This window comes from Acromyrmex echinatior, chromosome 5 (assembly GCF_024713525.1).
Source record: "Acromyrmex echinatior isolate Ae372 chromosome 5, ASM2471352v2, whole genome shotgun sequence".
In the NCBI taxonomy this organism is placed as follows: Eukaryota; Metazoa; Arthropoda; class Insecta; order Hymenoptera; family Formicidae; genus Acromyrmex; species Acromyrmex echinatior.
Genome location: NC_141856.1, coordinates 1,901,153 through 1,925,256, shown reverse-complemented (window position 1 = coordinate 1,925,256; position 24,104 = coordinate 1,901,153). Strand labels below are relative to the sequence as shown.

Genomic DNA, 24,104 nt, shown 5'->3' with positions numbered 1-24,104 from the left:
CCTCGCCGTTGGACACAAATAATCCGCGGCGAGGATCGCGCGACTTGCGGATGCAATTAGAACGACGTTTCGTGCACATTGGTGGCGAGTACGCGAGTAATGAGTACGCGAGTAGTAACGAACGATCTCTTATTCGTTATGACTGTCGTTTTCGATATGTCTTCGTGCGCGACTGGAATTTGGTTATATGCTTGATGTAAGTCAAGATTGGAAAATATAGTTTTTCCCTCGAAAGTTGGAAAAGCAATCGTGCAAGTGAGGCACTGGGAACTTGTCTGGCATTGTAATTTACTTTTAAACTGGCGTTGAGGCGAATAATTGCCGCAGATCCTCCATGAACCATCCTTCTTTTGCATCATATAGATGGAACTCGCCCATGGACTGTTCGACAGTCTACAAATACCGATTTCGACTAGCCTATTAAATTCTACTTTAGCCGCTTTTAATTTACTCGGGCTCAATCTTCTTTCTCGGACGCTCTGCTATGGGAGGACCCGTAGTAATGATATGGCATACATTACTGTTATTAATGCAAGTTGATTTGCGCGAACTTTATGGCAGGATTAGTCGTGCTGACGGCCAGAGGTAGTACTGCTTTTATTATACCTGAGGTGAACGCGTTATTTCGAGGATCAATGAGTTTGCGACCTTTGAGATCCGGTAGTAGACGGTAATGCGAGATCAGATCTGCCCCGATTATCGGATAAGGGACTGACGCTACGCAAAAATTCCATATGATTGGCCGTATACCCAAGTGCAAAGTACGAAACGATTCTCCGTACGTATCTATCTATTATTTGCCGCGTATAATTTAAAAGTATTTGGCGTTTTACTCTTCATCTTTCCACAAGGAAGTAATGAAATTTCCGTGCCTGTGTCTATTAAGAATAATTCCCCGATGACACGATCGCAGACATGGAGGCGAGCCGAAGTGTCGCGATCTGCCAACACCGCCTCCGCTGTGGCAGACGATTCTATTCCCCCGTCTTTCCTTCAGTGATGATCTTGAGCTTTGGTCAAAAATACGGAAATTCTTGGATGTCCTCACAAGCGCGTGCCTGATCACCGAAGGTTCAGACGCTGGGCCTACTTTTAAAATGCTTGCGATTTTTCTTCTTTTCATCGGATTTAGTTTTGAATCTGCCTGAACACTTGATCTGAGCCATAAGGATTCTAAATCTGCGGCAAGTCGATCGATTTTGCTCTCGAGGTTCGATGGTTCCGAACTTTTTAATGACGCGGCGGCACACTGCACGGAATTGCTCGCGGTTTCAGCTATTTTGTCGGCCATCTTAGCTAATTTATCCAGGTCTGTGCATTCGGACATCGCGAGAATGCCTCTGATATACGGTAATGGCTAAAAAAAAATGATTTTTATAACTGCCTCATCACAACGGTTCTCTGGATTTAAATTTCGTAGTCTATTGAGGATCTGCGACGGTTTTTCCGACGTCAGTACTTGGTCCTTATTAATTGATGGAGTTGGCTCCGCCGACGCAGAGAAACTTTCTATTATACGTTGTTTTAACTTGGTATATGGCTCATCCAAATCAGATTGCGTGATCAAATCTCTGCAACAAGCGACCGTCTCAGCGTCGAGTGACATGATCACGTGGTGCGTTCTCGTTTTTTTGATCGGTGATATGTACCGCCTTGAACATCGCTTCGACCTAGATGAACCATATTACCAGGTCCTTCAACGACGTTCCCTTGCGATTGCTGTAACAGGGCCTGCAGTTGCATAAGCTGCTCCTGTAACTCCTTGACGGTGAGGGGTAGCATACTGAACTAATTACTCACTCGCACACGCACTGCTTATTACACTGATTATGCAGTTAACTTTCACGGAGAGAAAAGAAAGAGGAAGAAGAATCGCAATTTTGACTCTACATTAGTTCCTACATTAACCTGAAGCGAGATGCACAATTCCGGATTACAAAATGGCGCCCAATTACAACACTTTGCGCGCGAAACTGTTCTCACTTTAATAGTGGCGACGCTGAGTAGATGCCGACAATGTCGACTATCGCTTGATGCCTCTTGTCGAACCTGTTGGAAGGTGCCGATCCTGACAATGGCGTCAAGAATCTTCGCTAATATGACCGCCAGTGGCCTTCTCAAGCACCTCGATGATGACGCACAAGGTCCTGGCTAGACTGTCAATGGCGGCTGATGCCTTCTGCGTACTTCCGTCCGTACTTCGTGACTGATTGCCCCATAGGAACAGCTATTCGCTTATTGCCGTAATTGTCTTAACAGTGGTGTGCGTGATCCAACGTTGGAATTACACAACAACAAGCCTCGTGCCCTGACTGCATGCACATGGCCGTAGGTCGATCTTTGCTTCCTCGACAATCACATCACCAATGTGGGATTCTTAGGCGACCTATTTTAACGCCTATTTTGCGTGAATCCATCACCTTTTTCGTGTAGATCGTACGAGTTGAGAAACTTGACTTTAATTGATAACGTTTTTTATTCACAAGGCTCGTGAGTACCTGCTCACGAGAGAGCTAACAGAGATCTGTTCTCTACTTACTAGAGAGTGCCGCACGCAGACATCACTACCTTCAAAGCCTCTAAAGCATGATTTACACGGGGCGACTTTATTCGCCTAGAAGCCGCGTCTAGTGACGTCATAGCGAATTCGCTACTAAAAACTTCTTCTAGACGCGAATTTATTTTTGTCAGCGTCTAGAAGCGGCGAATACTGCTTTCTATACTTTCGATACTTGTCGCTAGCTTGTCACTAGCTTCTTGTGCTTCTTTTCGCTGATGATAAACGCTTTGCTGTGATTTTGACGGTGCGACTTTATTCGCTAGAAGCCGCGTCTTAATTCACCATTAATTCTCTCGACCAGCGAATTCTCTCGACTCTGCTTCTATTCGCTTGAAACAAGTTTCTTAATTCATCAGGGAATTCGCTGATGAAAGCTTCTTCTACACGTTTGGTTTTTATTCGCTAGCGTCTAAAATTTTAAAGTCGCAGCGTCGAATGGTCGCTAGTGGTCAAGCGAATTTAGCAGCATCAACAGAAGCTCGATCTATATTGCTCATGCGCGAGATATTAGTCAACTATTGGCTATTGTTATTTGCTAGTCTTATCTGAATTCTGACATAAACACGTTTCGCTGTTGTGTGTATGCAGTATTTTTTTTGTGGAACTTTCTTCCGTCTTTTTTACGTGCAAAATGAAATTTGCAAGACTGAAGAACAGCGAAATAAGCATATTTCTTGAAGTGTTGCAAAATTATGCAATAATTTGGAATAAAATTAGAAGAGTATTCAAATAAACTGAAGCGAGATAGACAAATAACACACATGCTGAACGATTTTGAAAAAAAAAACATGAAGATGGACAAAGAAGAATTCAAAGGTGAATTATGTCTTTAATATGATAAGTTTTGTTAAGAAGCTAGGGTGCATGACGCACGCACGCACGCACGCACGCACGCACGCACGCACACATAATTGTTGAATATTTCGTCCAATTTTATTCAATTGCCAGGGAAATGCTGCTTCCCCAACAAAGTACTCAGCATATTTCTTTCTGACTCTTTCTGCATCTGTATAATTGTTTGAACCTCTTGGATTAACAATTGTTAATTGTTGTAATTCTCGTCATTGTCTTGAAGTAACATTTTTAGTAGCTGCAGCTTTTATATCAATAAATTTTGATGGTAGACATGTTGATGCAGAAGTTTGTCTAAGCTAATTATGAATTGTCCATGCAGCCCAAACAATTTTGTCTATTCTGTCAGGTGTCTGGTTTATTGTTCGTAAGAAGATGCCAAATCTCCATACTAAGATACCGAAAGTTTCTTCAGATTGACGTCTTGCTCTTGATAATCGGTAATTAAAAATCGTTTCTTCTTCAGTAAGATTTTTCTTACTATCAGGTTTCAAAAGATTCAATCGCAATGGAAATGCATTATCTCCAAGAATGACTGCTAGAATGATTGATTTTTCTGAGAAACTAATTAAATTATTTTCCTTAATTTTATTAAGTTTTGAGTCTCTAAAAACAGCACTATCATTTGCTCCGTTTGACCGTTTACTCTTATGTCAAGAAACGTAAAGTTATAATCATGATCTACTATTGCAAACAAAATAATGCTATAAGTTCCCTTGTAGTTATAAAATTCAGAACCACTATTTCCTGGGCGTTTTATTGCGACATGCTTTCCGTCGATGACGCCTGCACAGTTGAAAAAATTTCATCGTTCCTCAAAACCATTCATTATACCCTGCCACTCTTCTGGTGTAGATGGTACCTGAAGGAAAAAAGTTGTTAATAAAAATTTGAAAAATTTCTAAAATATTTAACAAATATCTTAATTATTGAAGGATGAAGATCCGATTAATACAAAAGAGAGTACAGATGAGTCTTCTGAGGAAGTTGAAAATCATGATATTGAGCACTTGAAAGAGATATGAGACAAATTTGAGACAAATCAGAGAATCCATGTATCAGGTGATACACAAAAAATGCAAAAGGCAAATTAAGAAAGATTTGAAGAGAAAATCAGTAAATCCAACTCTCAGTAGTTCAAGAGGCTATAAAACATCTGGATAATATTGTTTCAAACATGAAACAAAGGGAAGATAAAAATTATCAATTTAGCCGATAAGCCAAATGTCACAACTTAGCTCTTTACCCGCTATTTGGTCCGTTATGCTCAAAAGTGAAATTCAAAATGTAATTACAAAGATTGTTTTACAATGTCTATCTAACCAGCAACCTGAAAGTAATAGAGTATTTCCTTCGTTATGTCATCAATTTTCTTCACAAGATATAAATAGTTATTCCTCATCTTTCTTATCACTCGAAATCTTCTTCTTCATCACATCCTCCTCCTCCATCACTATATCCTCTTCCTTCTTCATCACCATATCTTCCTCCTTCTCCATCACCATATGCTTCTTCTTCCTCATCATCATATTCTTTTTCTCCATTACTATATCCATCTCCTCCTTCATCACCACATTCTCCTCTTTCTTCATTAGCATATCTTCCTTCATTACAATATTCTCTCACTCCATCACTACATTCTCCTTTTATGTCACTAAATCCTTCCCCCTTTTCATCGCTAAATCCTCCGCCCTCTTCATCATTAAATCCTCCACTAAAAGTTCTTCTTCTCTTCCATTCAATCTGGTTATCCATCTCAATTTCGATAAGAATAATATAATTGCAAATGACCATACGAAAGCTGATATTTAAATAATAAAGTAGTTGTTTTTGTATAAGCTCTATCAATAAACTTGAAATCAATCAATAAATATTTCTCTCTTTACAGACATTTTATTTATTGAATCAATTCCCTTACCTTCATGTTTTTAATTACATTTTATATATTAAACTTTCTTTTTTTATTCAATGATACAAAAATTTTTCGAAAATTAATAATATATTTTTCATATTATTGTTTTATCATTAAAAAGATTAAAAAATATATTCGACTTCCGGTAACATTTTTCGCAATAAATTTATTTACAGATTTTTAGTTTATACATCTTAGATGCTTATTGAACATCAAAATTTAATTGTGATATTATAGTAGTTTGGCTGCGTTTCTAAGTCCGAAAAAATTTCAGCACGTTATTTAAATGATTACAAATACTGTATACATGTATATACATATATACAATTTCACATGGGATTATTTAAATTTATGCATTAAAGATCTAGTTTAAATTGTCAAAAGCTTTTTTTGTTTTAAAAAATATTTTTTTTTAAACATTCTTATTGAATAGTGTCATACTGTTTATTCAAAAATAAAAAAAGAAAAAAATACTTTTTCAATGGAGGTTATATTCTTTCTTCATCAAAAAATTATTAATTAAAATTTTTTTTTCTAAAAGCGGAAATTATCTTTTTAAAAATTGTACAATTTATAAATTTTATAAAACTTACCTTCAGGTTTTATTCCCACAATACTTGTTCAATTGCATCAAGAACTTCTGGTAGGAATTGACAAATTGTGCAACTCTGAATAAGTTCCAAAGACTGATAGGAATTCTCTGTAGCTAAATATTGAAGAGTAATCTTTAGTTTGGTTCGGGATGGAATAGCAAGTCTCATTAGAGTATCTTTTTTTTAATTAGTGGATCTACTTTCTTTACAAGTTCTTCAAATTTCTCGCAACTTAATCGTAAAATTTTACGATAAGCGATTGGATTCTCCAATGCTAATTCCTTGAATAGATGATCTGAAGTTCCATGAGTTAATTTCCTATGAATCCATCTTCGTATTTTTTTTCTTTTTATTGCAGAATTATTAATTTCAGCTTTCAAAGCTTGTGCACAAAGCACAACAGTGGCACGAAGAATATCATTCGATGACATGATTATTTTTTGATGTTTACGATCTGAGTGGACGAAACGTTCCTGAAAAATTTGTCTTTTCACGCTGATGACTTAAAATTTACTCTGGAAGAGAAGCAAGAAGCTGGCGACAAGCGTCGAAAGCGGTATTCGCGACTAAACGCTACAATAAGAACAAATTCGCTAGAAGCCGCATCTGGAAGAAATTTTTAATAGTGAATTCGCTATGACGTCACTAGACGCGGCTCCTAGCAAATCAAAGTTGCTCGTGTTCCAGAGCGAATTTTTAAGTCGCGAAGCGACCACTCGACGCTGTGACTTCAAAATTTTAGACGCTAGTGAATAAAAACCAAGCGTGTAAAGAAGCTTTCATCAGCGAATTCGCTGACAAATTAAGAAGCTTGCTTCAAGCGAATAGCAGTAGTCAAGAGAATTCGCTGGCGAATTAATGACGTCACTAGACGCGGCTTCTAGCGAATAAAGTCGCCCCGTGTAAATCACGCTTTAGCATTTTCCTCTCATACGCTAGGGAGATTTGATTCGTTCACAAACAAAGAAGAAGAAGAAGAAGAAGAAGCTATTATTAAGAAAGAAAGAAAAATGGGAAATGTAGATAAGAATATGTAAATAAATATGACTCTAATATAGTCGAGTAATTATTTAGAATATTCCTCTTAAAATCTTAAAAATATATTCTCATTAGAGTACTATACTATTAATGCAGAGAATTCGCGTGCTTAAAACAGTGAATTTGTGTTTGTTTGTGTTTGTAAAGCAGAGAATTTGTGTAAATAAAACAGAACGTAGCGCTGTATCGAATCGGGATGACAGATATCTTAATCTCTAAAATCTCGAACTTTAATGTTTAATAATTCAATTCACGAGACCGACTGCGGTGTTTTTTCCAGATTCTTTCGTTTTGAGTGGAAACGCGTCGAATGTGTATGCATAAATAATGATATAATAACTTTAAACTTCCAAATCCGAAATTGAACAAATAGAAAAAGACGAGAATACATCTCCACCTTGCAATAAAGAAAAAGAAAGTGTGATTTATGAAATGCCATAGCCGGCATATTTCGAAGCTTTTCAGATTCAAGGAAATCTAAACAATGATAAAAATTATGTTTTTTGTGCAAAATTTGTATAGATAAAAAGTTTATTCATGCAAATAAGAGCTCTGCACCGAATTTAAAAAAACACTTACAGGTAAATATTATTTCTGAAAGATTATCTCCAATAATATTAAGTGTACAAATAAGTTTCCGCCGTTTTTTATCAAAAATTAAGCATTTATTGTGAAAGAACGATACATAATGTTTTATTGATGTAAGTCAAAATGTAGTGCAAGTTCTTTTTGCGCTTGGCACGAATCTTCATTCAATAATACTTCCAATTCCGCGTCTTTGTACACTTTCGGCCTTCCGCTACGTTCTTTGTCTTTGACGTCATTCACGTTCTTAAATTTTTGAAACCAATCACGACAACTTCTCTCACTTAAGGCAGCCTCACCATATGCTTTTACAAGCAATCGATGAGCCTCAGCTGCAGATTTCTTCAAATTAAAGAAGTAAATCAAAAGTTCCCGCAAATGACGCTTATTCGGCTTAAAACTCGGCATTTTCGCACAAAAAAAAATATATGATGCTGATACAAAATCGCTAGTATTTCAAGGTTATGTTGTTGACAGATATTCAACCTTACGATATAATGTTTTACATCAGACAATTTTAACCATAGCTTGCTAGTGGCGCCGTCTTTTGTCAAACGGCGGAAACTTATTTGTACACCAATATATTAATATATTAATACATATTGTATAAGTATAAAGATGATTCTTTACTAAAGTATGCCAGAATGATATTTAAAGATGTTTTAAGAATATATTATTGATGTCAGAGACATTATATTAAACATTATATTACTATCAAGGCAGGAACAAAATTAATCCTATAACATCTCTCTTATTGTTTCAAACAATTACATTTACCACAGACAAGATGCATATTTAAATTTACAGTAATGTAACTCAATACATCTATTAATTTACACTTCGTATCAAATTGTACATATCAACTGTAGACTACTTTAATCTTGATCATCCTTAAGTTCACATTGCTAGAAAAATTGCTCAAATTGTTCGCAACTTTTAGCATCCCAATACAAAGGGCTGTTAAAAGTTGTGAATAATTTGAGCAGTTCTTTGGATTTAAGAATTTCCAAGATTACCGCAATCCACAATTAGTGTGTATCTAACTCGTTGCAAATTTAAGAACGAATCACAATGCTCATTTTGAATCCAATCTAACTATGATGTTCTAGGGTTTACTTTCTTTATTTAACATAAAAAAACCTTTAAATAATAATTGCAGAATTTTTAAGGATTTCACAATTATATAAATCTTCAATCAAAAAGACTACATAAAAGAGTATGTATAAAAATAATAGCATAAATCGTATATAAACTTCTTTCTCACAAACGACTTTTTTTAATTACAATTTTATTTAACACATGACTCTTAAATTAGTTAAGACTTAGTTGCACCAATGTTATTTTAACTATAAGTAAAACTTAAAACTTTAATTTTGTATCAAAGAAAAAGTCTAAAATGCTTTAATTTACACTAATTTTAATAAAATGAGCGTCATTTTTGCTTTAATATGATATTGTAATTTAAAGTTTTATGTTTCACTTAAAAGTAACATTGAGTGCAATTAAACACTTAAATAAAAAAACCTTGTAATAAAATTTAAAGTTGTTTTTATATGATAAACTAATATTAATATAATATTAACTTTGTAAAATTTATTTCTTTTCCTAAAGCTTCTTAAAATATCAGTTTCTTGATGTTCCCATAATTTATATTTTTGTTAGAAAAGATTTCCTTTTGTTTGAAAAGATTTTTTTATCAACTGTATCATTAAACTATCACACATATATTTTAAATCCTGTTGCCCCAATATTATTTTGACTTTAAAACACAAAACTTAAAATTTAAAATTTATCATATTAAAACATTTTTTTTCTACTCTCTTTTTTCTTCTTTTTATTTTTTTTAAAAGTGCAGTGACAGCGATCAACTATCTATAGATCAACAATTAATTTGATCTTAATATACCTAACAAATTTGAAATCTATTATAACATATCCTAAAACATATGTAACGACTAATATACAGTAAAGTTGTCGTGCTGATATACTATTTTTGGTAAATTTTAGCAAAAATAGCGCATCAGCACGAGATGTTGTAGAATTGTTCCCATATTCAGTCAGTACTAAAAATCTGTAGTATACGTTACGTGCACTAAAGATTTTCAACATTGGCAATGAATATTAGAACGCCAACCATAACAAAAGTGAATATTCTTTGACTGTATATAAGTCCATGATTGTACATAATTACATTATTTTTAATATAATTTACTCTATTACATTTTTCTACGGAGATTAGCATAATAATTATTATTTGCGTTATTATTTTTCTATTCATTTATAAAATATGAAAACTGTTTTATATTGCTTAGAGCGATTTATATATATACTATTTTATATATCATTTAACTTCCTAAGCCAAACATCCATTTTGTTTAAAAAAAATTGAAAAGATGAAGACAGAATTGGAAAATTTAAAACGACAAAATGAAAATATTGATAACCCTGATGATCCTGTTCCGAAAAAGCAACAGAAATTAGAACAATGGAAAAATGGAAAATCTATAGCTACGCAAATAATGTTAGATGCTGCTATACTACGATTTGTTATTGAAGAGATTCAATCTCTCTCTATTATTAATAAACCATCGTTTATAAATCTGGATACCTTCAGCTATTCGAATGATGTGTAGAAAAACATTAAAAGAAAAACTCAATTAAGCATATACTAAAATGAAATCTGCTAGAAAACAAATTTGCTGAAAAAGTATCAATCTGCTAGAAAACAAATTTGCTTGAGAAAGTATCAACTACAGCAGATTTGTGGAGTAAGGCAAAAAGATTAGTTAGTAATAATTTATATTCATATTTAGTTAGTGATATTTTAAATTCATTACTTTAAAATCCGAAGCGCCACTACGATCTGAGTATTGAAATGTTGAACTAATATACATATTTTCAAACAAACAAATGAATTAATTTCAGAAATGATAATTACGTGCCGATGTTTGTCGGCATTAATGCAATTGATCTGAAATATTAATAATCTCCCTAAATTTCCCAAATTAATCTTAAAAAACTGTAATAAACTTATTGCGAAAAAATATTGCCTCGGCCGGGAGTCGAACTCGGATTTCTTGCATTCCGTGCGAGCGTCCTGAGCCTTTAGACTACTGAGACCTTAGCAATAATTCTTCGCAATAACCAATATATTGAAATATATATTTCCTATTTTATTGTTTTACATTCATATTTTTTAAGATTCTTATATGTTCCCTTATGGCTATCCTTATTTGATCTTTACTGAAAAATTTTTGTTAAGATATTGAGAATTTGAGATTACAATAAATAACTTGAATGCAAATATAAATACGATTTCAGCAAAAATTCGCATTTATATTTAAAACCGTCTATTTTGTATTTCTCAATATTTTTAAATTTAATTAAATTTAAATTTCTTGAAGAAGTTATTTGGGAATAACCCACTGGATTAATCCCAGTAACTTTAACAAGAGAATTGGCAGCATTAGTTTGCCTTAGAATTCAAGGAAAGCACACATATGATATTTTATCGAAGGAAATTAATTCTTTTTAAAATACCATATACAAAACAAAATCGTTGTACGACGATCGATAATAGTTCAAATTTTGTTAAAGCATTTCAGTAAGATAATAATCATGATATATCTTTAAAATATGTTTTCGTACATTATTTATGTATCTGTGCGTGCGTGCGTGTGTATAAATGATTTTTTTTTTAGAATTTTCGAAAAAAATGAAGATGATAATGATAAGAAACCCACATTTAAATATAAATGATTTATTAATGGGTAACGAAAAGAATATTCTTACGGATGATTTTATTCTTCTGCCACATCATCGATGTATTAGTCACATCCTGAACCTCATCGTAGTCAAAGATTCTGAAAAAACCTTAGATAATGCTGCATACAAAAAACAATATCACATTCGCTAAATTAACAAAATTATGGAAGCAAAATCAATCTACAGGCCGATAAAATAAAAGAAATGTGCAGCGTCTATTTAAAGACACCTGTCATTACTAGATTTAAAACATATTGCTTTTATTCATTTTTTAAAATTTGAATTAAGGCTCTTGGATATCCCTGTATTTGCGTATTAATGATTGTATTAATGATTTGATTGATGTTTGAAGCGAGAATGCCAACAGTTCTTGAACGTTGAGATAAAAGATTATATCCATAATATAATCTTATAGTTGAGTTAATAAATTAATAAAATATTCTGAACTCTTTATTCGTAGTATATATATAGTAATCAATAAATAGCCCTAAAATTAGTATGTAATTTACTTTAATTAATCCTTTTTCACATGATGTTTCAAATAACTTTTATGACTATTTAATGTCATAACAAATGGAAAATATTCGGAGCATTTTATAAATTTTTATCATAAATTCATTTATCATAAAATCATTTTAGATACATCTTTATAATTTAATTAAAGATACACACCTACACCCTAGAAACTACATCATTCTTAGCTGAATACCCGCCGAATGCCATCCAGCTTGTCGGTGAAGTCCAGACTATCGCATCTTGATATATTTTAAAATATGTTTACACAATCTATAGTACAGGAATTTTTGGCATACGATTTCTCTTCTGACATCATCAAGACAAACACAGCGGTACTCAGGAATGTTAACATTGTTTTTAAAACAAAATAAGTTTATACTTATATATTTTTTATATTAATAGGTAGAATTCTACTTTCGATTCCGTACCTCAACTAGTGTCACTTTTAAAAAATAACTCAGAAAAAAAAAATAAATATATGGACTATTGCAATTTACAAAGATTGACTGATAATGAAATTAAGTTTTTAGAAGAGTATTGCGAGGTAAAATGCAGTTAATTGAAATATAGTTTACTTTATAATATTATATTTATAATATTAATTTCTAATTATTTAATGATATTTATAATTTCTTTTATTTGAATTAGGTAATGAGACCTTTAGCGTATACATTAGACATTCTACAGAGTGATGTGAAAATGTATATGGGTTATTTATTGCCATTAAGAACATTGCAAACAAAAAATGAAAAATATTGATAACGATGCCCTTAAGTATTGTCATTCATTGATTGTGGTGATACGAATAGATATAAATAAAAGATAAATTGGTAATTTGATTAACGTATATGTTAATTTCATACAAAAGAATATTTATTTTGGTAACAAAGAAAAATAATGATTGCCTTTAGCAGAAAAAGTAGCTTGCTAAACATTTAATAATTGATTTATCAAAGCAATCTAGATTCATCAAAGATCTAAAATATTTCAGTAGATAATAATCATTAAGCGCTCATTGAGTTGTTTTTCCGTTAAAAGCAGATATTGCAAAGCACTATTTGTAACATTTTCTGCTGAATGACATTAATGATCTGAGCGTTTCCAATATCTTTATTAAGCAGTCACCATTTTTTCTGGTGTACTTAAAATATACTGAAAAAAACTGGTGATCACTTAAGTAAACATTATTAAGAAAGTGTAAATCGCTAATGCCATTCAGCAGAAAATCTTATGAAACAGAGACTATTTGCAGCTAATTATATCACTAATCATTAACGCTTCGTGCGAGCTGTTTGTTCCATTAAATATAGCCAGTAAATGTGCAATAATTTTATTGTGATTTGATGTTTTAGATTTGATACTATATTTGAAAAAAGGGAATTAATAATTGTCAGCTGTTTGCACCTCAAATTCAAATTGATTAAATGAAAATGATCAAAAAATTGCAGAACATTATTTATTAGATTTATTAATTCATTCAAATGAAACTTCTGTAAACTGTGATAATGACATCGAGGATGACGACTTTTTTATGTTTAATAAGCATACTGCATCTACTCAAGATGAGTTGCAACGATTTTTGAAGTCAAAAATTATTGAAATGTTAAAAGATTATCCGACAATTAAGAAATTCTTCACTGAGTATAATACTGCACTACCAAGTAGCGCATCCGTTGAACGGCTATAAGTGGTTTAATTCTAATACCACAAAGAAGTCATCTAGACGATAATACTGCAGAACAGCATTCATTAAAGATAAACAAAGAGTATTTTTAATTTAAGAAGTCTTGCAAATTATTTTGTTAATAAAAAGTAAAATAAAATTAAATAAATAATAAAAAACTTTTTGCCAATTTTTGACTAAAATATTATATAATAAAATACGATATAATTAAACATAAGTGTAAAATGTTAATAAAAATATTCAAAGATAAATATATTTAATTTATGTTCTGTCTTAGCATTCTGTTTTAGAAACATTCTTCTTTTTAACATTTAAAAAAAGAATAATTATGTAGAAAACTGATGTATTCGCGTTTTTGCACGAAATGAACAAATCTGACCTATCTCAACAATCAAATTTAATGCTTAATATCTCGATTCATAGCAGAATGACACTTTTTCTGCCAGATTCATTCATTTCGTGCAAAAACGCGTCGAATAACTCTAATTTCTTCAAAATCGGTGAGTAAGTCCGTCTACTGCATAATTGCAAAAAAAAAACGTAACGAAAAGTAATGATTTTTTTATCGTTACTTTTAAGCAACGGTAACGCGTTATTTTTTAAAATCAGTAACGAGTAACGGTAACGCGTTACTTTTAAAAAGTTCCCAATCTTGAATAATGCTGAAATGGTGTTGTTATCTCTCACAATTTTATCTGGTTCGATATATGTTAAAAATAAAAAGTAAAGCAACAGCGTTTTAAACATAGTCATTCATAGAATCATTCGATGTCGTCTATTTTATAATCTTTATATCGATGACCGTCCTTCGCTTGAATAGTTCTTGGTATTTGATCCTGCAGCTACCTCATAGGAGGAGACCAAAATGTTTGTGGAATAAATTAATATTCTTAATGTCTTTCCATATTTATTATATAATTTATTTTATCAATTCAATAATTTATTTAAACAATCCACTTAAGTATAATAAGAATGTTAAAGATCTATTGTTCGCACTCAAGTGCAATACTATTTAACAAGCTTTATTGACGACGCATAGGGGCGATTAACGTCCTGAATCGTCTGGAACAACACCTAGAGGCGAACGAATTTACGCCTTAAGAGGATGCTGGAGTGTCCTGTTTTATCATTAAATTTTAAAAACGTCTTTCTCGTAACTGTGTTTATGGATTGAAAAATCCTTCTCCACAATTAAAGTATCGACAACAACGCAAGTCGCCAGCTACATTTGAATACGAAAAACGAAAGAAAATTAAAGATTATAGTTTTGTTATTGGCTTCTGTAGTCAACACATCACAATATGTAATGCATATAAGAGTTTCAGATCTTGCACGTTCATGAAAAGTAGCTGGCGAATTGCGGAAAACCTAAACAAACAATCCTATGCTTTTAGAAACGCGATAGGAGTTTTAGTATAAGAGAAAGGCGTGTACAAAAATTTCGTTTGTATATTACGAGTGAAATTGACGTGTAGCCATGAAACTGAGCAGTATTTTAGTTCCGCGATATTCCGACAGCGGCGCTGTCATGAAAGGTGCGTCGCTGAACCATAGAAATGATCTGAATTATCGACTTACTCAGGCCCATATCAATCAAAACGTGCCCTGGTCAAAGTTTTTTCTTTTGAGAGGAAAAATAATAAAATAAATATGATATTAGTTATTTCAATTTTGTTGAAATAATTTCTTTCTAAACAAGAAACATACCATATTATTTACATATTAATACAAATGAAGATAATTATTTTAATTACACTGTACTGTCTTTTACATACATTTTATTTAGTAAATTATTGATGCATATATATAAAATAACATATATATATATATATATATATATATATATATGTATGTATATGTATGATGTATATATATGTGTATATATATATATATATGCATATATAATAGCATACATACATACGTGTGCGTATGTATGCGTGTGCGCGCGCGCGCGCGTATGTGTGCGTTTAGATATATACAACACATGTTTAAACTTTATTTACTGAATTATTTACACATGCATATATCAAGGTTCGGAACGTGATGTGTTTCGGTTGAGCTTTCTTTCTGCTCGGAACGACAAGCGGCAATCTCGTAATAGACGTATCATATAAATGAAATTTTCGAATACACTTTGCTCTTATACTAAAGCTCGTAACTCGCTTCTGCAAGCATAGTATTGTTCTTTGAGGTTTTCTGTAAATCGCCAGCTACTTATGCAAGGTCTGAAATTATTGTATACAGCACATTTTTGACTCGGATGTCGAGTCTTAGTAAGAAGCGCCATTCCTCCTATCGGTCGCACGCAAACGAAGTAGTATTGCTATTCAACTATAGAAATGGATTGAACCATTGTAAATAAACCAGCAATATATTATCAGCCGGAAACCCCATAATAATATATTTTTGTACATATAGAAATATATATCAGGATCGTTATTTAGAAAAGGAATCGTGCGTTCTTGATGCATCGACGATGATGCCAGAATCGATAGAAATCACATTCTTGAATTCCAGAATTATCAAAACAGAAGTACGACAGAGTGAAACAGAGAAAGATCAAAAAAGGATAGAAACTCCGATTGTAATCGGTGAGACTCCGCATGCCGAGTTGGGCTCGTCGAACGAAACAGCGAGTCTATCCTTCAGACTCTCTCTCCTCTCCTCTCCTCTCCTCTCCTCTCCTCTCCTCTCCTCTCCTCTTCTCTCCTCTCCTCTCCTCTCCTCTCCTCTCCTCTCCTCTCCTCTCTTCTCTTCTCCTCTCCTCTCCTCTCCCCCCCATTTCTCTACGGTCGCATGTTTCTAGCGACCGAAAATGCTTTCTGGAAAATTTCGGCCGCTCAATGTGTATAATTAAGAGGAGAAGGAACATTATAGATAACATATAAGTTTTAATAAATTATGATAATCCTATGTCCCTCCAATTTATGTATAATAGCAAAAATAATTTCAAAACACGATAATTTACGGGATATTGATATTTCTATGATTTTCCATGAGTCTTATATACCACGTTCATAGAAAAGATTTGCAAGACCTCGGCGTGGTCTCACGCGTAAAATGCGAGATCTGAATGTTAGAGATCTCATGATCAATTCCTTTTTTCTTTTTTCATAATTTTTTTTTTAAATAAGTGACATTGTTAACAAACATATATTACAGGCTAAATATATTTTTATGTAATTATTGAAATTATATGTGTATTTCTAAACGTTTTAATTTAGAAAAAATCCAAAAAAAATCATGTTCCTGTAATAATGTTACGTCGATCAGTACTTTCTGTGAAATGTTATATAATTATTATCCGAAAGAAAATTCTGATAATCAATCAAATCGCAAAAGTGTGATTAATATAATTATAAGGATGATGTCAATATAATTTTATAATTAACAAATCAAAAAGCCTTTATATGTGCCTTTATATGCAACATACAAATAATTTTTTATTTATCTATTAAAGTGATTCGGTATTCTTCCTATAGTTATTGGAATATTAAATTTTGGGTCGACTTTTGAAGCATCGCCTTCTTTCCCTCCGCCGCCGCCGCTCAATGCTCGACGGCTGAGCTGCACCGGATCGCGCGCGGATGTGTATCTCAGGAGCGTTGCACTAAGAAATATGCTCCGTATCTTCTAGCAAATTATCAATCCTTTACTTTCCTTAGTCTTCTGTGATGTCTTCTTTATTCAACATGCCTTCTTTATTCACATGTTGAATAAAGAAGACATCACGGAGTTATTGAAGTTGAATCATTCCAGTTTAAAATTACGCATCTCGTTCTGTATCGACTCTTATTAGTCTTAAATTGATATTATCAGTATTCTATATTAAAAGATATTACATTTTGTGACACATAAGCGTGGTCAGTAACTCCTTGAAAGAAAACCGAATGTATCAATGTAATGTATAAAAATAATAAAGTAAATATTTTAAAAGTACATAATATTTAGTAAAATGTATATACTTATTAATATGATGTTCAATCACTATTATTAAGAAAATAACAATTATGTAAGAAGGAAAATATTTTTATGATAATTTTCATGCTAAAATGTTGTCATGATAATTTTCATGTTGGAAGGTATGATAGCAGCATGTTTCTTATACTGTGACGCTCCTGAGATGCATGTCCGCGCGCGATCCAGCGGTTCAGCCGTCGACTGTTGAGCGATTGTAAAGGAAAAATAGGCAGCACCTCAGAAATTGGCTCGAAATGTGTAACTAGTTCTGAGCACACTAAAGTACACATATAATTTCTATAATTTTATAAAAATATATTTGGAGTAATATGTTGTCATTAATAACGTTATTTGTTTAAAAAAAAATTAAAAAAAAAAGGAAAAAGCAGGTTGAACATAGGATTCTCAACATTCTGATCTCGCACCTAACGCCCGAGACCACTCTGAGTTTTTGCAAACCGCCTCTATGAACGTGGTACATAAAATACACGGAAAATCGTAAACTATATCTCGTTAACTATCACGTTTTGAAATCATTTTTGCTATTATATATTAATGAGAAAGGTATATGATTAACTCTTTCACTAATATCGTGTGAGACTCGTGGTAAAGAAATCGGGCCAAACATAAACAATATGTTCCAGGCTGTTAATTATGGCACGCGCCATCGTAATTCTTAAATCGTAGGGCAAAGGATTAATATAATTTAATAAAAATTATGTATTGTCTAGAATGTCTCTTTCCTCCTTATGATACACGCCAAGCGGCCGAGATCGTCGAGAAAATATTTTCGGTCGCTAGAAACAAGCGAGAGAAGACAGAGAGAAGGACAGAGACAGACTCATTGTTTTGCTAGCGGGCCCAGTTCGGCGTGTCCGCGCGGAGTCTCATCGATTACAATCGGAGCTTCTATCCGTTTGTTTTTTCTCTGTCTCGCTCTATCGAAATAACAGAAATTGAAAGAATTTTAAATCACGAACACGGTTGCCAGTTCTCCGTTTTTTTTTTTGACAGACTTCGGTTTCTTGGACTAATATTCAATACTCCAGCAGATGTGAAAATCTCCAATTTTTGTCATCTGCTGGAGTATTAAATATTAGTCCAAGCAACCGAAGTCTGGCAAAAAAAAAACGGAGAGCTGGCAACCGTATTTGTGAATTAAAATTCTTTCATTTTCTTTTTATTAAATTATATTAATCATATATCTTTCTCATTAACGTAGCAAAAATGCAAATGCAAAAATGATTTCAAAACGTAAATATTGATGAGATATACAATAGTTTACGACTTTCCGTGCACTATATGTATCGCGTTCGTCGAGGTGATCTCCAAGAACTCAGCGTGGTCTCGGGCGTTGGGTGCAAGATCAGAATATTGGAGATCTTATGTTCGATTCTGCTTATTCCTTTTTTAATTTTTATTTAATAAATAACGTTATTAATAAACATATTACTCCAAATATACTTTTTATAAAATTTCAGAAATTATATACGCGTACTTCAATGTGCTCGAAATTAGTTGCGCATTTCGAGCTGATTTCTGAAATGCTGCCTACTTTTCCTTCACAACCGCTCGACGCTTGACGGCCGAACAGCTCACGCGTGGACGTGTATGTATCTCAAGAGTGTCATAGTATAAGAAACATGCTGCGATACCTTCCAGCAAATTGTCATGAAAATATTTTCCTTCTTACGTAATATTGTATTTTCTTAATAATGGTGATTGAACATCATATTCATAACTTAATGCATTTTACTAAATGTAATGTACTTTTAAAATATTACTTTATTATTTTTATGATACATTCAGTTTCAAAGAGTTACTGATCACGTTTTTGTGCCACAGAATGTAATATAAAATTTTACTTTATCGCATCATACATCTGGTCATCTATTTGTATTTTTTTTTAGTGGAATAAACCTGGAGAATACACTTAATGACGTATCAATAATAGAACTTCAAAGATAATAGAGTTTTTTTACAATAACGTGGATTTAGATACGGTGAACGCCTTTTCTTAATTAGTCGCTAAGGAAAAGATAATGTGATCATGATATCGATTATGTATCTTTTTTCTTAGAGATAAATAAAAATTTTTATTTATCAAAAAATTTTTATTTTTATATATATATATGCATACATATATCATTTTGCGTGACGCCGTATGTGTAGAAAACAACGGCGTTATACGAGTCAATCAGCTGTAACCAGTATGACCCGCGTTCACAGTATCATTGCCGGACAACAATAGTCAATGTAGTGTAGTGAATAGTATTCTACACACAACCATATATATATATATATATGTGTGTGTGTGTGTGTGTGTGTGTGTGTGTGTGTGTGTGTGTGTGTGTGTATATGTATATATATATATATATATATATATATATATATTTATTTATTTATATATTTATATAGTGTTTTTTGTCTACAAAATAGAAAAAATGTAGTAGCAGAATATTGTCTGCCTTTGATAAGAGAAGGTTATGGGTGCTTTATAACAAGCGACTCAGTACAATACGGTACAATATCTCATCCTTGTATTATTGAACAAAATTGTAATGATGCACCGTGTCGCACTGTGTCTCTTATTGGAAGGCACTCTAGAAGGCCAAAATTGGTTATTGTGATGTGTGTTTCTTGTTGGCATCCTATAAAGCCAGAATGAGAAAGGTTAGCATCTTTATGTTATTCGTGAAAATATCACTTTTAATTATCATACAAGTGATATGATTAAATTTATTGTTATAACAATAAATTGCTCTTTGCCTAATTATGATCCGATGTCAGAGGCGTTCATCGTGGGCTGACTATTTTTAATTTACTGTCAGAGGCGTTAATTGTGACCTGACTAGCTATAACAAAATGCCACAGCCGTAAATCGTGCTTTGGCTAGTTACAAATAAATGTCAAAGGTCTTTATCGTGTACTGACTATTTTTAATTTATTGGCAGAAGCATTTCGATTATTAAATTTGGTGAAATACAATTACGGAACCAATTTATAGAATTTTGCGTCTGCAATTAAAGAAATGCAAATAGATGCATTGTCATGATGGAATCAAAAGCTAATTGCTTGACATAACCGAAACAAAGAAACTAATGAAGAAAAAAAACTGAATATCAGTAAATAGCTTCTTTGAAACCTTACAACTTTTGTCTGAAATTTTTCTAAAAACGTTATGTAATAGCCTTAACACAAGGATGGTCGTAATTGAATCGTAGAACGTGAATCATAGGGCAACGCATTATATTTTGGCGTACTATGCATGCCGATACAAGTTCACATTCCTTTATCATTAGTTACAGTCACTTTTATATTCAGCTCCTAAATGCGGAGTCTTTTTGGGCACCCTATATAATATATATGTTATACATATATGTGTGTATATATATATATATATATATATATATATATATATATATATATATACCATATATGTGTGTGTGTGTGTATATATATATATATTATATATATATATATACAACATACATTACACAGTCAATAGTCATATGCATAATTTCTGTACGATGCTGTACGTTTATGAAATGTAAGTATATCATATTCAAAGTATTTTAGCAAATATATACATTTACAGGTCAATGTACGTTGACTAACAGCAAGTTACAATAAGTATATTTTTACTAAATGAACACTCTGACTGTGACTTAGATATATTTTCGGATGCAACCATGTATTTGAAATACATGTATACACGTGTAATGTAATAGCACTTTTTCCTTTATTCCCAATGTCATTTTAACTTAGGATGTAACATGTATTGTCAGTACGTAAATACATTGCACATACATATGTAACTATTCCATCTCTTTTTATTATTTAATGGGCCTTTTACAATTATAAGCCATAAATCAGCCATAAATAAGAAGTCAAACGCTAAAAATTGGCTGTGATTGATCAATTTTTAGCTTCTGACTTCTGATTTGTAACTAATGTGTTATTGTAGAAGGCCCATAATAAAAAGAGATAGAAGTTACTCATACTTAGCTTTTCATGCAGATATAATATAGACACAATCTATTAGTGAATATTAGAATTATATTTTATGTGCATTATGATCTGTACACACATTATAAAATATATTTCTAATTCATATTTACATACGTGTGTAGCTACTTCATCTCTTTTTGTTACGTATAACAAAAAGGTGTACTGATGTCCTCTTTTTTCTACGTTTAATAAAAAGAAATATGTTTTTTTATGATCAAATATTAGTGATATATACTTTTATATTTTCATTATCAAAATATACAACGAACATAAATCAAAGCTAACGATAGTCAAACGCAGATGACCAGACGTAACATCTTAAAAAATATAATCAAATTACGAATCCTCTGATAAATCCTCATTTTATGCGTGTATATATTAGGTGTTGGAATTAATTCGTAGCGTTTTACAAGTGATGGGAAGTACTTTCATTAATGTATTTTTTAATGCTCATGTGAAATAAATAACATTCTTTCATTAAAAAACGCTACGAATTAATTCCAACACACATATATATATATATATATACACACGCATTATATATATATATTTTTTATATATGTATACAATTTTAATATTGCACATTTAAACACAGAGAATGCATAAACAGCTTCGCATTGATAATTTCTATCTGCAACGTATGTACATTCACACATTATAGTACATATATGCAATATTGTACAATATTGCCTATGTGTGTATTATATTTAAGTACATCACTAATATTTTAACATGATTAACTTCTACATATTTTTATTAAACATAGCAAAAAATAGTATAGCTGTGTATATTATATGTGTAATATATCTATATATAGCTAATACATATCACATTCTGACCTAAAATGACATTGCACGACAGGAAAAATGCTATTATATAGGCCCATGTGTCAATGTACACTGTCAATACTGAAAATCTATAGTTACGTATTTTCAGTACTCGCAGTGAATATCGAAATACAGTTGTAGTATCACTTTTTCCTATGATCAATATCATTTAGGGTTGAGTCAAGATGTAACATATATTATTGTCAATATATGGACACGTGTTTCATATATATATATATATATATATATATACATATATAAATGAATACGACATTGCACATACATAATGTAACTCTTTTTACTCTGTCTAATAAAAAGAGATAGATACTTATAGTACTTATACATTACTAATATGTCGACTATATATCTAATATAGAAAATTGTATGTACATTATACTATGATAATTCTAACATTGTTGTAACATATAACAAAACATTATTAGTGAATATAAATTATAATTATATTTTATATGTATTATAATGTACATATACACAATAATGTACCCAAAATATAATTTTAATATTGCATATATCATTAATTTACTAACATGTCTTCACTAATATGTCAATAATAGTATAATATTTTTTGTGTTATTGTGTATATACACATATATTATAATACACATAAAATGTAATTGTAATTCGTATTCATGAATGTCTTTTTATATACAACGTTAGAATTACATTTTATATATCATTATACACATTATAATATAAAATTTTAATATTGCATAAAAATGGACATAGAGAATATCTGCATGAATATCCATATATATATATATATTGTGCGAGAGCGCACCGCGCGGAAAGATTCGAGTGAGAAAACGGCACAAGGTTGATATGATAAGCGACAGTAAAGAGAACTCCGTTTCTTTGTAACTTAACAAAAGAATTTTCTTTAATATGCACAGTTACAAATTCAGAAAATATAATTAATTAAATATTAGATTAACAGAATATTAAATGTGGTCACCTTTTCCCAATTGTAGTTGGAATCGCGGTGATGGAAAATCTCGGCGATTTTCGCGGCACTTCTCGAAAAGATTCGTTTTATAGCGGTTTTCACTAGGCGGTAGCACGGCGGTTTTACGAAGCGATATAGTAGCGAGATTATGACTCTAAGAACTCTAAGAACTTTTAGACTCTAAGAAAGAGGACGGCGAAGCATTTATTGCTTTCGGCCTGGGCTTTCTTCTTGGGAAAAATCCAATAAAATTTTACCACAATCGTAATTATTACGTGGCATTAGGTGTACAAAATTGATTGGCGCTTTGGATTCTTTTCTAACGACGTTCAACGTAACAGTCATGCGCGACAGAAAATCCGTGCGTGGGATTGGTGACAGCGCGTGACGTATTCGTCGGAGCGCGGCGCTCGCGTGCGCGAATTGAATTGTTCTAACTTTTGATTGTCCGTTGCCGGTAACGACAACTTGTTTGTGTGTAACGAATTGTTTTAAGAAGAACAAAGAACGACGAATCGCTTGCTTTTCTTTCGAATTACCGATCTCAAACATATATATATATAATGATATTCATTTATGATAATATATTATCGTAACCTAAAATTGGATGTAAGAAAAAAGTGCTATTACGGCTTCGTATCGATATATCTATTAATTAAAAATCTGTATTTTATGTATATTACAGACTTTTAGTACTGGTGATATATATTAGAACATGGCCTACATTGCATGTGTATATACAACTAAATATGTATATAATGCAACTAAATTTCTAAGGTCCGATTCTACAAATATAAGATTAACTTCAATTATGTTTATTTTTTTTTCAATTCTAAA

The 24,104-nt window shown here is 32.0% G+C and overlaps 1 protein-coding gene and 2 pseudogenes across 2 annotated transcripts in view; 2 read left to right on the top strand and 1 right to left on the bottom strand.

The window, feature by feature from the left end:
* The window catches only part of LOC105148625 (cilia- and flagella-associated protein 58), a 550,890-nt gene that overhangs the window by 410,210 nt on the left and 116,576 nt on the right, over nt 1–24,104 (bottom strand). The gene's annotated exons all lie outside the window — the stretch shown is intronic.
* LOC147909648 (uncharacterized) lies at nt 9,934–11,173 on the top strand (annotated as a pseudogene).
* On the top strand, nt 11,177–14,375 carry LOC147909647 (uncharacterized; annotated as a pseudogene).